Here is a 17848-nt window from a genome sequence, read left to right on the forward strand (position 1 = left end):
AAGCACCCATCCCGTTAACAAATCTGGGCAGCCTGGTTCTGGACTGGGGTCAAGGGGTGCTGCCTGTTTGCTTAGGGGCAGCATCAGGGCCAGGTTGTTTGGGTGGGTGACTGAAGGACCCGTTCCACTGTTATTATTAAAAGTGTTTGATTGCTGTTGCAACGTTAAAGTAATGTGCATCCCGTTGTGGGAAGATTGAAAATGCTTGTGTTTAATGTTTTAATTTTTTGCAGTTAAAAAAGAGAAAATAAAACCGGTGATGGACGGGCAGCCCGCGGACGGTCTGCATTTTGCTAAGGGGGAATGTGGCGCCCTGGACAAGCCAGGGGCCACAGGTAACAACACACACACACCCTCACCCTCAGCAGTTCACAGCAGACATCCCCAGTAAGACTTGATCTCTTCCTCGGGCTCAGACAGACACACCCGGTGGGCGGAGTCAGGAGATGGAGACGCCCACCCAGGAGTTTAGCTGGCCTGAAGCAGGAAACAAGGGCAGACAAGTTCAGGCAGAGGAAGAGAGAGGAGGTCTGCAGAGAGGCAGACATAGCCAGGGGCCTAGGTTGGAGCCTAGGGCCCTCGTACAGAAAGTCAGGCAGACGGTAGTGGCCGTCTGCAGGGAGCCGGGAAGACAGTTGGTGGAACCGTAGGTAGCTGGGGCTGGGCGGTGGCCCACCGGTACTGAACCGGGGAGCCAGTTGGAAACCGGAGCGCAGGAGGAGTGTACGGAAGGTGCAGGAAAGGACTTACATTACCAACCTGGGGTCAGGGGAAAACACCGCAGCGTCTGTAGGACCCGTCCATCCAGCCGAGTGTTTTACCAAGAACTGTGTCCTGATTTTTGGCTCAGTGAGTACCACCGTGCCGTGCGGCACAGCGCTGCCCCCGCGACCCTGCACCTCACCAGGCCCCGCAACCCGCCTGCCATCCATCCCTACCTACCCCATCACCGGGCCCCGGGACAGCCAACCCCCTACCCACGGAGGGGAGAACTACCAACAACGCTGCTCCCTGTCATCGCTCCCGGGATCCCCGTCCAGAGCAGCGGTGGTGTCACAACCTCACCACAACCGTGGGTGGCGTCACAGACAATCTCCCTTACCTAATCCCCTTTTACTGTGGAGCCTGGGATCACAGACCGGGTCACGCCACCATGATACCCACAGAAGTGACCTCGTGGCCCGGATCTGAGTACCCCTTATCCACGGGCGACACATTTATGTGCTCGGTGTATACATGCGTGTGTGCTATGTGTGTGTATGTAAGGGGGTTTAGGGATTAGCCCACCCCTGTTTTAGCAGCCGGCACACGGGTGTTTAAGGTTTAATCTATGTGGATGATGTAAGACAACACCAGGTGGCAGGCTGGCTCAAGTATCACAGTCCTGGCACCTGGGTTGGTAGTGTAGGGTTAAAGAGGAGGAGGATAGGACTCTATAAATAGGGCAGTGTGAGGAGAGAGGAGCAGGAGAGCCCTCCGGAAAAGGTGTAGACAGAAGAAGCCCCAATTAAATACTGATTTGGATCTTAGGTCACCCCTGGGTCACCGACACGTGGGATCCTGCACGTACAGGACTGTTGAACTGCGTCCCAGATGCAAGTTTAGTGGGGCGGTCGGGGAGGCGTCCATTTCCTGGAAGTAACAATACCCAACGAGTCCCTCTGCGAGACCGAAGGTCAGTTGTGCCCTCAGGAGTAGGGTATATCTTGATCCTGGCCTTAGCATGGACGGAGGAGTGTCATCATGCATGGCTTAACCGGTGCAAAAGCAGTCCCTGTGGGTAGGATGAAGCAGCCTAATAGACTTTTTGATTCTGCCCGTGCGAGCGTGACGTCAGACAGAGGGATGAGGGGTCTAGTGGTGTCCTATGGAGCCCAGGTGCTAGGAAAGCGGTTGGCCGCGAAATTGTATATTGTGAAGGAGGGTGGAAGGAACGTCAGTAGGATCAGTGATGGTGTCCGTAAACTGAAGGTTAATATGATGGTTGTAGAGGAAGAAAATGTGAATGTGGAAGCAAAGTCTGTAACTGAAGAAAAGAAGTAAAATATGGTTCCTCAAAAAGGACTTTGTGAAATGTGCCTTATTGTCTCCGGGTGAACGTGGAATGAGAAAACTGTCTATAAGTGGTCCTTTTAGTGGCTTGGCGATGGGGAGGCAAGTGGTTAACAAGCGGTTGGGCTGTGGCCTGGTGACCCCTAACTACACGGCTACCATTGCCTGCCCTGTGCCTCTTACATGTATACATCCCTGTGTGCTCATTTTTAAGCGTGTGTGCTGTGTGTGTATGTGTTCGGTGTATACATGCATGTGTGCTATGTGTGTGTTTACATCCATGTGTGTGCTCGTTTTTATATGTGAGTGTGCTATGTGTGTTTATACATATGTATGTATGTGCTTGGTGTATATATGTGTGGGTGTTATGCAAGTGCGGACATGTCATTGGTTCAAGATGTGCAGCCACACAAGGGCCCAAGAAGTAAGTGGGCCCATTTCCACCTCTTACAGTCATATGAAAAAGTTTGGGCACCCCTATTAATGTTAACCTTTTTTCTTTATAACAATTTGGGTTTTTGCAATAGCTATTTCAGTTTCATATATCTAATAACTGGTGGACTGAGTAATATTTCTGGATTGAAATGAGGTTTATTGTACTAACAGAAAATGTGCAATCCGCATTTAAATAAAATTTGAACGCTGCAAAAGTATGGGCACCCTTATCAATTTCTTGATTTGAACACTCCTAACTACTTTTTACTGACTTCCTAAAGCACTAAATTGGTTTTGTAACCTCATTGAGCTTTGAACTTCATAGGCAGGTGTATCCAATCATGAGAAAAGGTATTTAAGGTGGCCACTTGCAAGTTGTTCTCCTATTTGAATCTCCTATGAAGAGTGGCATCATGGGCTCCTCAAAACAACTCTCAAATGATCTGAAAACAAAGATTATTCAACAAAAAATTATCTCAGAGATTTAAACTGTCAGTTTCCACTGTGAGGAACATAATAAGGAAATGGAAGAACACAGGTACAGTTCTTCTTAAGCCCAGAAGCGGCAGGCCAAGAAAAATATCAGAAAGACAGAGAAGAAGAGTGGTGAGAACAGTCAAGGACAATCCACAGACCACCTCCAAACACCTGCATCATCATCTTGCTGCAGATGGTGTCAATGTGCATCGGTCAACAATACAGCGCACGTTGCACAAGGAGAAGTTGTATGGGAGAGTGATGCGAAAGAAGCCGTTTCTGCAAGCACGTCACAAACAGAGTCGCTTGAGGTATGCAAAAGCACATTTGGACAAGCCAGTTACATTTTGGAAGAAGGTCCTGTGGGCTGATGAAACAAAGATTGAGTTGTTTGGTCATACAAAAAGGCGTTATGCATGGAGGCAAAAAAACACGGCATTCCAAGAAAAGCACTTGGTACCCACAGTAAAATTTGGTGGAGGTTCCATCATGCTTTGGGGCTGTGTGGCCAATATCGGCACCGGGAATCTTGTTAAAGCTGAGGGTCGCATGGATTCAACTCAGTATCAGCAGATTATTTACAATAATGTGCAAGAATCAGTGACGAAGTTGAAGTTATGCAGGGGATGGATATTTCAGCAAGACAATGATCCAAAACACACTCCAAATCTACTCAGGCATTCATGCAGAGGAACAATTACAATGTTCTGGAATGGCCATCCCAGTCCCCAGACCTGAATATCATTGAACATCTGTGGGATGATTTGAAGCGTGCTGTCCATGCTCGGCAACCATCAATCTTAACTGAACTGGAATTGTTTTGTAAACAGGAATGGTCAAATATACCTTCATCCAGGATCCAGGAACTCATTAAAAGCTACAGGAAGCGACTAGAGGCTGTGATTTTTGCAAAAGGAGGATCTACAAAATATTAATGTCACTTTTATGTTGAGGTGCCCATACTTTTGCACCTGTCAAATTTTGTTTAAATGCGGATTGCACATTTTTTGTTAGTACAATAAACCTCATTTCAATCCAGAAATATTACTCAGTCCATCAGTTATTACATATATGAAACGGAAATAGCTGTTGCAAAAACCCAAATTGTTATAAAGAAAAAATATTAACATTAATAGGGGTGCCCAAACTTTTTCATATGACTGTATATGCCCACTGTGCATTATGTTGAGCTATTGGACTGCAAAGGGCCCAAATACTGTTGTTGCTTAGAGGCCTGTTCTGTCTGTGTCCACTAGTGGTGCTCTGTGTGTATAAATATGTGCGTGTAACATACAGCGTTCGCGTCACATATTGTGTGTATGCAACATCCACATTTATAAATCCTGACAGCGCAGATGAGAGTTCATAGGTAGGGATGAGCTAACCCAAAAAGTAAAGTTTGGGGTTCCAACCGGACAACGGGTGTCAGGGTCTCAGACCCGGACACGGACTTTTAAAAAAGACTGTGTCTGAGTTTGGTGTTCTTCGGGTATGCTTCTTATGTAAATAAAGTTTGTTGAAAGGTTTCCTCAGTCTAAGTAGTTGCAAACTAAATGTTTGAGTGTGATTGTGAGCATTTAAGACCCTAGTGTTTGCCCAGGGCCCCACTTTGTCTAAAATTGACCCTTTCTAGTAACCTCATATGCAGCCACCAAGACAAAGGTGCAACCTACACACCAGATATATTGTTTTTCTATCCAATCTTAGAGACTCAACAGGAAACTCTGGCTAGCTTTTGCTGCTCTGAAGATGCAATATATCTATAAAAGAATGGAAGTATCTATCCATCTCTCTTTACATTAGCTAGTCATATAGATTTCTGTTATACTGTATAGACTGTTTTTAACTTTTCCACTTGCTTTTTGCTTGTTACACCTCCTAACCTTTACATCTGCTTATACTTATGCAGAGTATGTATGGCATGAGAAGTATACCAAATATGAAAAAAATGTTTACATCCAACGGAGGCCTCCCCATTTACGAACCATCCATCAAACTTTGACATATATGTGTTTTACTGGAATGCTATGATGTTCTCTAATGGATTTCATCATCCAAGCTTTAAAAAACAAATCAATTAAGTTATACTGTTTGAGAAAGGAGAAAAATGTATTAAAGCAGTATCATTATTAGTGACATCTCATCAAATTCTGACAGCAAGATGTATCAGCGCGCTGCCATAAGGATAACTTACCCACCCCCATCGGAAGTGACGTGATGTGATTACGTGACTTCCGGTGGCTGCCATGGTAGCACAGGGTCATGTGATGACTCCTGTAGCTATCATGAGTCACTTTCTCTCACTACCGGCAGAGCGACGTGTGTGAGAGAACAGCAGCTTTTCTCCAGATCTCAGCTGTGTAGCTCTGATCTGGAGAAATGGAAGAGTGATCAGACTGCTGATTGTTATAGTCCCCTAGAGGGACTAGTAAAATTTAGAATAGTTTGAAAAAAAACTTTTAAAAACTTTTAAAAAATGAAAAAAACCTTGAAGTTCAAATCACCCCCCCATTCGGCCCATTGAAATTTAAAGGGTTAAAAAAATATAAAATTACACATGTTTGGTTTCTCCGCTTTCAGAAATGCCCAATCTATCAAAATATAAATTCAATTAATCCAATTGGTAAACTGCGTAGCGGCAAAAAAATTCTAAACGTTAAAGTTAAGTATTTTGGTCACCGCAAATTTTACGCAAAATGCAATAACAGGCAATCAAAACGTGACATCTGCGCAAAAATGGTACATGTCACACAGGAGCAGGAACACAGGATTCTTCCTCCCCCTAAAGCCTGCTTTACACGAGACGATTGATTGTGCGATAGCACAATCGATCGTACCCGCCCCCGTCGTTTTTGCGTCACGGGCAATTAGTTGCCCATTGCACAAAAACTCGTTTAACCCCCGTCACACGTACTTACCTTCCGGACGACCTCGCTGTGGGCGACGAACGTCCACTTCCTTGAGTGGGTGGGACGTTCGGCGTCACAGTGACGTCACACGGCAGGCGGCCAATAGAAGCGGAGGGGCGGAGATGAGCGGGATGTAAACATTCCGCCCACCTCCTTCCTTCCATTAAGCTGTTGGGTGCCGCGGGAGGCAGGTAAAGCTGTTGTTCATCGTTCCCGTGGTGTCACACGGAGCAACGTGTGATGCCACGGAAACGATGAACAACCGCCGCCATTTTAATTAAACAATTATATGAAACCTAGTGACGAGTACACGATCATGATTTGTGAGCGATACTGCATCGCTAGGAGGTGTCACACGAGACGATATCGTGCGGTATGCCGGATGTGCGTCACGAAAACCGTGACCCCGACGACATATCGCACAATCTATCGTCTCGTGTAAAGCCCACTTAATACTCAGACAACATTGTTCACAGCAGTGACCTCGGAGTCAGAAATGCTACAGGGGTCTTCCCCATGCTGCTCCCATGTCATTTGAGCTCCCATGTCATTTTGAGGCTTTCTTCAGGCAGCCGGGGGTGCCACTGAAAAATGCTTGAGTTTCTGTGAAGCCCCGCAGGTGTAGTGTCTGTGTCGGTGCGTTACCTTCAGGGACTCCACGTTGCTGGATCTCCGTCACTGGTAGGAACCCTTCCGTTTTGATCGTGACGCCACTCTCAGTATTGCGGCCAGTAGGGACCGCCACTGCAGGTTGAGGGTCGCCTGGGGCTGATGGTGTGTGCAGTTAGATGTAGGAGCCTCCTGAGAGTGAGGCAAGCCCCAGGGCCCTGTGTAGGTTTGTAGTACCACAAGTCGCAGAATGACCACACAGGCAGGATGTCTTTCAGGGTTTTTACTCACTTCAGGTGGCAGGGTGAGTAACCCGGGCGTAGCTGAGATGAACCAGGTAGGAACCAGGTATCCTTCAGGCTGACTTTATGAGGGTGACTACTGACTCGCCTTCCTTAGCCCTTGGTGGTTTGGGGTGACCCCGACTTTGAGTCCCTATGGGGGTCACCCAGGGAAGATGCTGCAGCCTCTCTCCCCTTGTTGTTTGCCGTGTGCTTGTTCCCCGGACCAGGCCACTCCAGCTGCTTGCCTCCTGTGACCTATGGGCCCTCACTGCGGTTACGTGGCTGCGGCTTTTGTGGTGTTGTGGTGTGGGCTTTGAGAGCCCCACACCGGCAGGTTTAGCAGGGAAAGGTGAATCTATCCTCGCTTCGGGATCTGCCGCCCGGTTGGGCCTGGTGCTCTCTAGCAGTCTCCTTACTTCCCACTCCGTTGCACTCTCTAGCTGAAGCTGGCTTTCAGGCAGCACTCCTAGTTGACCGTTCTCCCCCGTCTGTAGCCACTGCGCGGACGCTGTCAGATTGCACAGCTCCAGGGATCTGCTCCTCACTTGAGCTCCCTGGACTCTACACTGCACTGGCTCACTGCCCCTCCTCTCCTGTTCTTGCCTACGCCACCTAGCAACCAGACTCTCCACCACACCCCTTGAGAGGAGATGGAGGCTCTACCCCCTCCACTATTCCAGTGAAGGTGAAGGCTTGCCCCCTCCTGGGATCCCCAGGGGTCCTCTCATGGGTACATGTGTGAGACCTGATCACTATGCGCCTGTGTTCCACACCCCGGTCAGCCTTCTGGATTACCTGTATTGTACTGTCCCCAGCATGGGTGCAGTACTCAGTGGTGCCTGACCAGGTCAGGGGCGCCACATTCCCCCTTAGTTATCACCAGCACGTCCTCGGGCTGCAAGACAACATTTTAAAATGCATAAAACATTAAAACATGTAAAACATTTTTAAAACCACCAGGTATCAGACATCACCACCCTCCACCCACAAGTCCGTTAACCCACCCAAAACCCTCTCAGGAGGCAGGTCACCGGTCCTGTTGGTAACCAGGTCTGGGCCATCCGTTTCCCCAGACCTTTCCTCCAATCTTCCTCTCCCGTTGGCCGCGACTTCAGCCACTTCTGGCAGGATGTAGAGGCGGCTTTCATGGGCTGGTGGTTTCAGGGTATACCTGGCCTGGTGGATCCGCGCCGTCAGCCTCTTCTGGCAGGATGCAGAGGCGGCCTCCACAGTTGGTGCTGACCAGGTACCCTCTTTGTGGTGGTGAGCCAAGGCCCCATAAACAGGCGTGCTCTCTGGTTGCAGGTGAGCCAAGGCCCTATATACGGACGGGCCCCTCCTGGTCGCAGACGAGCCGAGCCCCTAAACAGGCTGGCCCTGGTGGTGGTGCCACTGGTGTAACTATTTACACTGCGAGAGTTTGTGGCTATAGCAAGTTCATAGCCTTAAAGTTTATTTCTCACAATAGTTTTTGTGGGCACATGCTTAAACGTTGCAAAACAAAACTTTTCAAAACTGGTCAAAACAGTAACTTCTCTTCTTACTTTACTTTTCTCTACTCCTCCATACCAGGGCTTGGGCCTGTTGGGCTACGGCACCTGCTGTTTTCTTGCTCCTTGTCATCCTCTGAGGTAGTTTCATCTGTAGGCTCTTTGTCTTTCCTTTCTTGATCTTCATCTGTTTCTTTTTCTGCATCTGTTTCTTTATCTCTGTCTTTTCTTTCCTCTTTGGGACATGGTGCTACGTCTAAGGCATAGTAGCCCCTTTCTCCTTGATGCAAGGTGAACTGTACTACGTCTCCAATTTTCAAATTTCTGCCTGAATGTCCTCTGGGCAGGTGGGCTTGAACATCTCTCCGATTCACAAATATGCCCTCTTTTATTCCTCTTACTACAATAAAGCCGTATCCGCTTTTCAAATTGAAGTCCTCTACAACTCCTCTGTAAAGGGGTCCTCTGACCTGGACTCTAGACCTTCTCAGTAATCTTTTCTCCTGTAGGTCTCTGGCTGTGACTTCTCTCTGCTCTGGAGACTGTGGTGTTGGAGGATACTTTGCTCTGCTGCGCCGTGTCTTGCGGGCTGGGTTCATGCCTGCGGGCTCCCAGGTGAGGTCTTTGGGCTGATCTTCGTCTGCAGACGGTGTCAAATCCTCTTCATCCCAGCGGGAATAGGGCAACATCTCCGGTTCTGAGTATAGATCCACTGCTGGTGGCTCCGGAGTCAGCTCCTCAGCTTCCTGGCCTCCTCTCCCCCTTAGTTCTTCGCTGCACTCTGGTTGTGGCAGTGCTGGGGATGGGCTTTCTTCAGCTGGTCTGGGCGGTGGACTCTCTGGCGCGGCTGCAGGGGTTGCCTGAATCTCCTTGGGGGTATGCGGAGGGAGCAGATACCGATCCACCATCTCTTGTGGGAACTGGGCCTCTAGGTCAGCCTTCAGCTTCCAGTATTCAGGGTCCTCTCCTATCAGGGTCTTCCTAGCAGGGACCTCTCTGGACTGGGGAGCGGTGTCTGCTCTGGCCTTACAGGCCGGGGAAAATAGTGATGCAATCTCTTGGCGGGCCGCGCCTGGCATGGCGGCGGCCTGGTCTTGGCGGGCCGCGCCTGGCATGGCGGCGGCCTGGTCTTGGCGGGCCGCGCCTGGCATGGCGGCGGCCTGGTCTTGGCGGGCCGCGCCTGGCATGGCGGCGGCCTGGTCTTGGCGGGCCGCGCCCGGCATGGCGGCGGCCTGGATCAGTGTCGCTGTTGCAGGGGGCTCTGTGCAGGCTGGGCTGGACGTCGCTGCAGCGATCGGAGCTTGGCGGGCCGCACCCGGCGGGGCTGCGGCCTGGTTCAGCATCTCACTTGCGGCGCGGACGAGTGTCGCTGCTGCGGTGGGGTCTTGGCGGACTGGGCTCAGCAGGGTGGCAGCCTGGGTCAGTGTCACACCTGCGGCACGGATCAGTATCGCAGTGGTAGTCGGACCTTTGCGGGCCAGGCGGGGCATGGCTGCGGCGGCCTGGATTTGGCGGGCCGCATCTAGCGTGGCTGCGGCCTGGTTCGGTGGCGCCGTGCCGGGCGCCTCTTCCGGGACCGCGGGCGTGGCAGCAGGGGTCGGGGCACTTGCGCTGGCCGGGGCATCACTCGACTCACCCATCTGTGGCAGCATCGGGGTCTGCGTCGTCGCCGCTCGGTCTGACATGCGTCGCGCGGCTCCCTCCTCGTAGGTCCGCACCGCCGCAGCCATCTCCAGGAGCTCCGTGCGTTCTTCCCTGAGCTGTCGCACAATCCTGGCCTCCAGCTGGTCGCAGAAAATAGCAAGCTCCCGGCACCACCAGGCAGCAGTGCCTGGTTCTGGGTATCCGCGTCTGGACTCCATTTTCTCTAACAAGCTGCTGGCTTCTTCTCTGCTCCGCCGTCTCTGGACGCTTCCGCTTTCTTCATCAGCGAGGTCAGGACTCTGCAGGGGATCTCTGGGTAGCCACACCTCTTCGTGGGCGGTAACTTCTTCCAGCGCGGGCTGCTGTTGTTTTTCAGCGCGCTTTTCATGGTGGCAATATGGCGGCGCTTCCAATTTTTCAAGTGGACCGCCCAGGCACATGGTCACCTGTCTGAACAGGTCTAGTCCTTATCCTGTTCGTGACGCCAGATGTGAAGCCCCGCAGGTGTAGTGTCTGTGTCGGTGCGTTACCTTCAGGGACTCCACGTTGCTGGATCTCCGTCACTGGTAGGAACCCTTCCGTTTTGATCGTGACGCCACTCTCAGTATTGCGGCCAGTAGGGACCGCCACTGCAGGTTGAGGGTCGCCTGGGGCTGATGGTGTGTGCAGTTAGATGTAGGAGCCTCCTGAGAGTGAGGCAAGCCCCAGGGCCCTGTGTAGGTTTGTAGTACCACAAGTCGCAGAATGACCACACAGGCAGGATGTCTTTCAGGGTTTTTACTCACTTCAGGTGGCAGGGTGAGTAACCCGGGCGTAGCTGAGATGAACCAGGTAGGAACCAGGTATCCTTCAGGCTGACTTTATGAGGGTGACTACTGACTCGCCTTCCTTAGCCCTTGGTGGTTTGGGGTGACCCCGACTTTGAGTCCCTATGGGGGTCACCCAGGGAAGATGCTGCAGCCTCTCTCCCCTTGTTGTTTGCCGTGTGCTTGTTCCCCGGACCAGGCCATTCCAGCTGCTTGCCTCCTGTGACCTATGGGCCCTCACTGCGGTTACGTGGCTGCGGCTTTTGTGGTGTTGTGGTGTGGGCTTTGAGAGCCCCACACCGGCAGGTTTAGCAGGGAAAGGTGAATCTATCCTCGCTTCGGGATCTGCCGCCCGGTTGGGCCTGGTGCTCTCTAGCAGTCTCCTTACTTCCCACTCCGTTGCACTCTCTAGCTGAAGCTGGCTTTCAGGCAGCACTCCTAGTTGACCGTTCTCCCCCGTCTGTAGCCACTGCGCGGACGCTGTCAGATTGCACAGCTCCAGGGATCTGCTCCTCACTTGAGCTCCCTGGACTCTACACTGCACTGGCTCACTGCCCCTCCTCTCCTGTTCTTGCCTACGCCACCTAGCAACCAGACTCTCCACCACACCCCTTGAGAGGAGATGGAGGCTCTACCCCCTCCACTATTCCAGTGAAGGTGAAGGCTTGCCCCCTCCTGGGATCCCCAGGGGTCCTCTCATGGGTACATGTGTGAGACCTGATCACTATGCGCCTGTGTTCCACACCCCGGTCAGCCTTCTGGATTACCTGTATTGTACTGTCCCCAGCATGGGTGCAGTACTCAGTGGTGCCTGACCAGGTCAGGGGCGCCACATTTCCCATCGGTTAACATTGGTCTCGGTGCTCGGGTCGAGCACCCGAGCATTTTAATATGCTCAATCTGAGCATCGAGCACCTGAGCATTTTACTGTTCGCTCATCCATACTAGTAAAGCCTATGCACTCAGTGGAAAGCCTAGCAAATATTCCAAGGATGGATTGTAATACACACAGCAAGAGACGTAGAGGAGAGCCTTCAACTACTTTTTGGGACTTATTTACAAACATTCAGACTCCTACTGGTAAAGCATATGAACTTGGTGGCAGACCTAGCAAGAAATCCAAGGAGGGATTGCAATACATGCAGCAAGAAACATAGAGCAGAGCCTCTGATTACATTTTTGGATTACTTTAAAAAGATTGTGAATTGGATTGGATTAGACAAAGATTGGAAGATGAGGCTCTCTCCCACAACTACCATGCGTCACGCTCCACGCTGATACATCCTGTGTGGGCAAACATAGACCCTCTGGACCATAGGACCCGGGCCTACCCTGACGTGGGAGGGGCGTGATTAAGTGGTCACCTGGTCTTCACTAGAGCTACTGATGGTATTTCTCCCAGGGCAATGTTTGGTTACTGTGCAGCTGACCCCAAAGGTAAAGGGAAGCTGGCATGCACTTGGCGTATCTGAAAGAACAGAATCAGTGTAAAAGGCAGGGTAAATGCTAGAACCGATTCGGACAGATACTGGATGGATACAGGCTCCGGCGGGCAGGAAGGCTGATACAGATCGGACGGATCAGGGTTTAGGAACACAGGCTGGAACCAAAACACAAGAATGTACACAAGAACATAGGCTGGAGGAAGCGCCAAGGCAAGGATAAAGAAACACTGTAGGGTTAAGAGACCTGGAATGGACTCAATTACTCTGGCTGCTTCAGGACACAAGAACAAGTTCAATTACTCAGGGTCACGCTCCCGGTCCGACCGCTCCGTCCACCACCTGTCGCTCCAACCCCTGGGATCCCCGCTCCCCGCCGAGCCCGCTCTCCTGCTACCTCGTCCATACCTTTTCCCCGTCGGTCCCGGCCCCGTGCCGCACACTCACTGCAGCCACCTGCTTTCCAGCGTCCTACCTCTCCTCCTGTGGTCTCAGCTCGGACTTCCAGGTTGCAGTCCTCACACATGCACACTAGAGGGCACGCGCGTGCACTCACCTAGACTTACAGGGCCAGCACAGCTGTCCGGGATTTGACTACTAATGAATTTTGGGTATTTAAGACTTCCTATTCCCCATGGCCAGTGCTTGTTCAACACGTCCCTGTAGCTTGTCTCTTGTATTTGTTGTTCAGGTCCCTCTATGCCTGTGTGTCGCCCACCTGCAGCGGTTGCCTCAGGGACATCACTCCACCCTAAGGGACGACACAGGGTCTCCACTTGGTTATTTCTGGCAACAGGTGTTGGATTTATATACAGTATATATAGGAGTCGCGACGCCACTCGCGGTTTGCGGTCAGGGTTATGGGTGACCGCCACTGCAGGGTTAACGAGCGTCTGGGGCTGATGGAGTCTGCAGTCGGATGGTGTGACCTCCCGTGAGTGAGGCTGGCCCCAGGGGCTCGGGTGTGTAGGACAGCAGGTCCCAGAATAACTCAGTCTCAGTCCAGAAAGTCTTTCAACTTGTTTTTACTCACTTTTAGATGGTTTGTGAGGTACCCGGGCGATGCTGAGATTAAACCAGGAGAAACCAGGAATCCTTTAGGCCGGTCTAAGGGTAACCGTTAACTCGCCTTCCTAGCACTTCTTGTTTCGGAGAACCCCTGACTTGAAGTTCCATGGGATTTATCCAGGGAAGTTGCTACTGCCTTTTCTCCCCTTTCTGGCCCGTTTGCCGGCAGCGTGGACCAAGTGAGATGGCTCCAGGCTCAATCCCTCTTATGGGCCCCCTCGTTGCTGCTGAAACTCGGACTCTGTTTTGGTTGGTGAGGAACCTCTTGTCCCTGCACCTACAGGATTTAGCAGACCATTAAATGGATGTCCACTCTAGGGACCTGTTCCCCGTGCGTGCATAGTTACCAGAAGTCCCCGTACTGGACCAACTGACTCCTTCAGCGTCTTTCTGACTGACTTGCCGGTAACCGATCTCCCCCACTAACGGCTACTTCACGTGCAGGGCTGACTCGCGTGTGTGCCCGACTGCTTCTCTTAGCAACCACCGCTCACTGCTCTCAGACTGGCTCGCTCCTCCTTCTTTTCTGACAGCCACTGCAACCTTACCTCCCAGCCCCTCCCTACACCCCTTGATGGATGTGGAGGCAAGCCCCCTCTTGGGTCTGCCCAAGGGTCCCTTCTCAATGTGTGGAGGGACCTGGTTACTATGTGTCTGTGCGTACACACCCTATTCCAGCCTTTAGGATTACCTGGAAGTACTGTCCCAGCATGGGTGCAGTACTCAGTGGTGCCTGACTAGGTCAGGGGCGCCACATTCCCCCTTAGTTATCATCAGCACATCCTCGGGCTGCAAAGACAAGAAAGTTTTAATTACAACTTTTCCCACACAGGGGAGACCCTTACTTATAAAACATACCAGGTACCATTCCATCACCACCCACAAGTCCTGTTCCCACCCAGAAACTCCCAGTAGGCAGGTCACCGGTCCCTTTAGTGACCAGGTCTGGGCCATCTGTATCCCAGACCTTTCCTTCAATCTTCATCTCCTGAGGATGGTGGCGTATGATAGGCCCCATAAACAGGTGTACCAGCTTCCGTGTGTTGGAGAGCAGACCCCATAAACAGGCATGCTTCCTGCTGTTTGAGAGCAGGCCCCATAAACAGGCGTGCTCCCTGGTGCTGGACAGCAGGCCCCATAAACAGGTGCGCTCCCTGGTAGTGCAGAGCCAGGCCCCATAAACAGGCGTGCTCTGAGGTTAGTACCACTGAGGTAACTTTTTATACTGCGAGAGTTTGTGGCTATAGCCAGTTCATAGCCTGTGGTCCATTTTTTTTTAAAGTGCATGTAACCAGGTGCTAAAAGGAAAACTTCACAGTTCGCGCAAAAGTCCTTGCGGGCACAATTTCTTAAACGTTACTTAACTTTCAGAAATTTTTTTTTAAACATTACTTTTCTATAAAGACATATTAAACTCTGCGGGCTGGTCTCCACATTACCATCACCTGGTCATCAGCAGGCAACCAGGTAACATACATGCTGGGACTATATGCAACTTGATCTTCCTCCCTGGCAGGGGGTGCTGCAACTTCCTCCGATCAGTGGGGGGAAAGCAGCGAGGCCTCCTGGCCTCCCTCTCCCTCAGAGGGTGCTGCGAACTCCTCCGGTCAGCTGGGAATCAGCAATGATGGTGGCTGGACCTCTTCTCCCTCCCTGGTAGAGGGTGCTGCGACCTCTTCCGGTCTTTGGGGGAACAGCAGCACAACCTCATGGCCTCCCTCTCTCTCAGAGGGTGCTGCGACCTCCTCCGGTCGGGCAAGGAGCAGCTCTGGGGACGAGCTTTCATCAGTCAGGCAGGACAGTGGATCCCTCTCCGGAGAGGGTGCTGTGACCGCTTCAGGTCGGGATGGCAGAGTGGGGATCAGAGATCTTTAGCTGGGTCAGTTCTTTGTCCGCTTCAGGTCGGAGCGCAGGTGCTGGTTCCCCAGTCAGCGACTGGGGCGCTGTGACCACCTCTGGTCGGGCAACTGGGACAGGAGGCGTTGTGGCCTGGTCTGGCCGTGGGTGTCGCATCTGGTGTTGCATCGGGGGTCGCACCGAACATCACATCGGACACCGCATCAGGCATCGCACCGGACATCGCACGGGACATCTCACCGGACATCGCACCGGCGTCTGGTGACAATGCCGGTGGGGTCAGCATACCAGGTGGAACAGGGGGTTGATTTTGCACACACTCAGGCCCGTGTTGGAGACATCCTGCAGCAGGGTCGCTATTGCTGACGCTGACTCCAGTTGAGCGTGGGCGGCGCCTCCAGGCGGGCCTCGCTGCACCGATAACCGCAGATTTCTAATTGCCATTATCATCTTCTTCCAAGCGGCTATCTCTCACCTGCTCTGCTCTTCCATACCGTCGGCAATTCTTCCCACTTCTGCCTCCAGCTCCTGTGTAGTTATCAGCCTGGTCCGTTCCGGCGCCCTGTTGTCACCTTCCGCTGACGCCATCTTGTCTCTCGCGTTGCTCATCAGGTTCTGGTCACACTTTAGTCTTAAGGCCGCTTTACACGCTGCGACATCGCTAGCATCGGCTAGCGTTGTCACGTGCGATAGCACCCGCCCCCGTCGGTGGCACGACATGTGGTGATCGCTGCCGTAGCAAACATTATTGCTACAGCAGCGTCACACGCACATACCTGCTCTGCGACGTCGCTGTGACCGGCGGACCGCCTCCTTTTTTAGGGGGTGGTTTGTTCAGCGTCACAGCGACGTCACAGCAGCGTCACTGAACCGCCGCCCAATAGAAAAGCAGGGGCGGAGATAAGCGGCCGGAACATGCCGCCCACCTCCTTCCTTCTGCCTTTTCCGGTGGACGCAGGTAAGGAGATGTTTGTCGTTCCAGCGGCGTCACACATAGCGATGTGTGCTGCCGCACGAATGACAAACAACATCATTACTGCAGTAGCAACGATAATTGGGAAGAGGGGGGCATGTCACCGATGAGAGATTTTGAACGTTTTTGCGACGATTCCAAATCGCTCATAGGTGTCACACACAACGACATCGCTAAATCGGCCGGATGTGCGTCACAAATTCCGTGACCCCAACGAGATCGCTTTAGCGATATCATAGCGTGTAAAGCCACCCTTAGTTTCGTTTTTGGTTGTTCTCCTCCCACAGAACTGGGACGTTCCCACAGTCCGGGTACAGATCTGCCCCATCTTCTCCTTTCACTGTGTCAGAGGGCTCCAGGGGTTCTGGGACAGCCACACCTCTTCGTGGGCGGTTACTTTGTCTTCTGTGCGGGCTTTAGCTTCTAAAATCGTGCGCTTTTAACAGTGTCAAAATGGCGGCAGACCAAAAGACTTTGTTTCATTTATTTGTGAGTAACCAAACATCCCCTGCTATGTCCGGGCGCGCAGGCCCCTGCCATCGCCATACCCTGCACAAAGACACTGGGCCCCGGGACAACCATCCCTACCCACGGAGGGGTTAACATCCGGCTGTCATTAAATCTCCCCCGGGTATCCCACAACAGCAGCGGTGGTGTCCCACTTCATCACACACCGTGGGTGGCGTCACGAACCGAATATGGTCAAGGCTGTACAACTGCGTCCCCCTTTTCATTCGACGTGTCTGCGTGACCCCTGGGTCCGGAGGATCCCTCGAGCCACGCAGAGGGTCCGGATCCGAGCAGCGCCAGCTGCTGGCACGGGGGCGGCACACCCCAAAACTTGGCGTCGCAAACAGGATTTAAACCCATCCACCTACCTGGTGGAAGTGCGCCTTGAATTGGACAGTCAGCGGTGATCCGTTGAAAAATTTTCAGTAGTCGCCATTTTTGCTGCCATTTTTAGGCACGAAAAACTACAGCCCAGCGTCTTCTCCCCCGAGAAAGGGCGCAAAGCTGAAGCCCCGCCCCCTGGGAACATGGCCGGAAGGAAACAACACCCTGAGGCCAAAGACGAAACTGACCTGCCGCACGAGGGAGTGCTTGCAAAAGACCAAGAAGGGGCGGGTGAAGAGTCTGCAGCATGTGACCTGTGCAGATAAAGGGCAGAGACGCCAGGACTCTGCAACCCTTTTGTTCATGAACACCGACAACGAAACATGGCCGACTAGTCTGGCAAACCAGCAGTGGAGGAACCTGTGCCCGGAACAGCTGACTGGGTGGAAGCCCAGACCGAGCGTATGTGCCGCAGGATCCAGGCTCAGGCCAGCTTCTTGCTGAAGCGATGGACGGGCGAGATGACGGAGCTGGCTGCAGCCGTTCGGGCCAGTGAAGTGGAGGTGACCTCCGAGGAGCGGGTAAGCGACCCACACCCCTATGTCCCACCGGGACCAGCCCATCAGGCTGAGGGGCCCGGTTTGCCCCCGTCCGCCACGCCTCCTCCCTCACTGCCCATACCTGTGGCCGACACCCCGCTCTGTCCACTGCCACAAGCCACGACAGCGGTACCCGTTCCATCTGCCCATGAGAACCCTCAGGCCGCGAGCACGTCACCGCTCCGGTACCCATACCAGCTCCACGCCAAACTAAAGCCCGGAAGACACCCCGTCCGGCCCCGAGCGTGGCCGCGACCCTGATGACATCACCCCCGGTCCCGGAGAAGGCAGCACCCACAACGCCGTGGCCCCGGCAGTCCACCCGGCCACAGGGGAGGCAGCCCCCGACCGGAAGTCAGCGCCGCCAGA

Source organism: Anomaloglossus baeobatrachus, chromosome 1 (assembly GCF_048569485.1).
Source record: "Anomaloglossus baeobatrachus isolate aAnoBae1 chromosome 1, aAnoBae1.hap1, whole genome shotgun sequence".
Taxonomy (NCBI): Eukaryota; Metazoa; Chordata; class Amphibia; order Anura; family Aromobatidae; genus Anomaloglossus; species Anomaloglossus baeobatrachus.